Below are 2,612 nucleotides of genomic sequence, written 5' to 3'. Positions count from 1 at the left end.
ATCAATGAAACTGAAGTGAAGGCCCAGATACTAGTATCACTGATATTTTTTATAAAGATGTTCAAACATGCCTCAGAAACAAACCAGCATCTTCAGCTAATGGTCCCAAAAAAATCATATGTCAACATGCAGAAAAATTGAAACTAAGTTCTTGTCTTATCCAAGACAAAACTCAACTCTAACACCCACATACCCTCTCAACCCCTCATCCCTGGCAATAGGCAAAGAAACACCCTGTTGGTTGTGGTATTCTTACATTTGTCAGTGGCAGAGCAGATGACAGTCCTTTGTATATCCTAGTGTGATGCTTAGCTTAGAGGCCAAATCTGCTTTATGCCTGGGACACATAAAAATCAAACCAAACCAAGTTCAGGCAGGACAGCACAGAAGGAAGAAGATAGACAGACACTGACATTCAGCCATATAAAACATTACAGGCTGGGAAAGACACTCACTGACATGCCCTTAGTTCCAGAGCACAGGCTGGCCATAGACAGACAGAGCTCCACATAACCACCATGTAGCTCTTCTAAGGAGAAGGAAGACAGACAGATATCTGCAGAATTCCACCATGCCACTCACAGACCTGCTGTCTGGAGCACGGCATTGGTGGGCCTAGACACCTGCTTGCTGCCGTACTACTCAGCGCAGACAGAGTGTATTCTCTAGATGGCAGCCAGCCACATTGCCAGACTACAGGGGGAGCCACCATGATGTGTGAGAATGTGGTGATCAGATGACTGAGAAGTAGAGAAGGTTGAACAGTATGAAGAGAGATAGAATTAGAAACTCAACTCAATGACAGAGGAGCCTGTATTGAGTGGTTAGCCCTGCCACTTAGGGCCATGGTGATGTCTCACCCTGAACTGGTGCTGAGGGCCATGTTTGGGTCCATGGCAATGCAATTGCAGGGATCCACCCCTTGTCCTGCTAGAGACCAAGTGAATGTCCAGGTCTGTGCAAAACTGGCCCCATTCCTCACTGGTTGTGGCACGCTGGAGAGCTGGTTCCATCTCCCATCAGTAACATCACTCAGGAGAGTAGACCCAGTTTCTTACCTAAGCTGTACAATTGAGTTGATCCTAGTGTCAGGGCTTTGAGTGAATGAACCCAACGGGTTAGTATGAGAGAGCTGACCCCCCCCCCCATCACTTGTCTGCTGTGGTCTACTGACAGGTGGCACAGGTACAGAGATGATGGCTGTCCACTCCCCATCCCTCACCACCTTCAGAATTCAGGAATGCTGCCCCCTGCGTCATGAGCTAGGGGTAGCCAACCCTGCCCATCACCAATTACAGCACTCCATAGCTCAAGAACTGTACCACACCTGCACAGCATAGCAGAGCTGATCCTAGTGTGGGGATACAGGAGAGTCATCCTTGTAGACAAGAGCATGGGAGGGCTGGCACTGCCACTTGTCTGCCTTGAGGTGACATGGTGGGGGGGGAGGGGTATAATTCCCTTCTTCAACCTCACCACATGTGGTACTAGAGAGCTCTGACCCCCAAAGGAATGTGATAGGGAGAACTAGCCCTGCCCCCTCACTAGCTGTAGCACTCAGGAGACCAGGCCCTAAGACTTGCCTGGGCAACACAATGGAACTGGCCCAGATGGTGAGGGCACAGGTGATTCATCCACAAAGGTCTGAAAGAAAGGAGCTGGCTTACCCCTTGCATTTGGCAGTACTTGGAAGAGTGGGCCATGCATCTTGACTGGATATCACAGTGGAGTTCACTTTGAAGGTGTAAGTATAGCTGAGGGCATGAGAGCGGGAGAGCTCACCCTGCCTTCTGCTGATGACAGCAATGAGTGGCCTAGTCTGAGCAGTGCTCGAGACCTAACCCTGGTGGTATGAATAAGGGAGAGCCAGCAGTTTGACCAGCCCACTCCCACTCAGGCCCAGATTCAGGTCTCTGAGTTGGTCTACCCGAAAATCTGTATCATCTGTCAACAGTTAAAATGCATAAAAGGGCCATTTCTGCTGACTCAAAGCTTCAGAATCTTCATGATACAGGACAATAATAGGATAACCAGGGGAAGTTCTAATAATGATGGTGTCACAGAAGCTGGAGATCATAAACAGGATTCCAGAAACAGACCAACAATCAACAAATGAAACAAAAAGCTCTGTAGAGTAGAGCACACAGTCAATCGAGTGGGTATGCAGCCAACAGAATAGAAGAAAATCAGCAGCAGCAATGCATCCAACTGTTGTCTGCTGTCTACAACATACAGAGAACTCAAAGAACTAAGTCTTAAGAAAATAACCATCCAAATTAAAAATGAGCAATGGGACTGGATGGAAAGTTCTCAAAAGAAAAAAATCCAAATAGTTATGGAATATTTTGCTATTCTACCTTTTCCCTTATCTTCAAATTACATGTTTATATCAAAATTTCTTAATGTTTTAAGTGATTTTTTTTTGTAAATTTAAATGCATTCTTGTAATGTTTTACTATATGTTTGTTTCAACAATTTTCTTTTTAATTAGAATGTCTATTTATGGATATTATTCAGATATTAAAACAAGGACATCATGAATTTCTCAGGCAAGTGGATGAAATTAGTAAATATCCTGAGTGAGGTAACCCAGCCCCAAAAGAAAATGCATG

The 2,612-nt window shown here is 45.4% G+C and overlaps 1 non-coding gene across 1 annotated transcript; it reads left to right on the top strand.

Annotated features, from left to right (window-relative positions):
- Nucleotides 1–206: 206 nt before the first annotated feature.
- On the top strand, nt 207–350 carry LOC117713198 (small nucleolar RNA SNORA48). Its single transcript, XR_004607378.1, has one exon. It is a non-coding gene; the product is annotated as a small nucleolar RNA SNORA48 (small nucleolar RNA).
- Nucleotides 351–2,612: the final 2,262 nt, after the last annotated feature.

This window comes from Arvicanthis niloticus, chromosome 7, assembly GCF_011762505.2.
Source record: "Arvicanthis niloticus isolate mArvNil1 chromosome 7, mArvNil1.pat.X, whole genome shotgun sequence".
Taxonomy (NCBI): Eukaryota; Metazoa; Chordata; class Mammalia; order Rodentia; family Muridae; genus Arvicanthis; species Arvicanthis niloticus.
The sequence above is the reverse complement of the archived record's forward strand: the minus strand, read 5'-3'. Positions and strand labels throughout refer to the sequence as shown.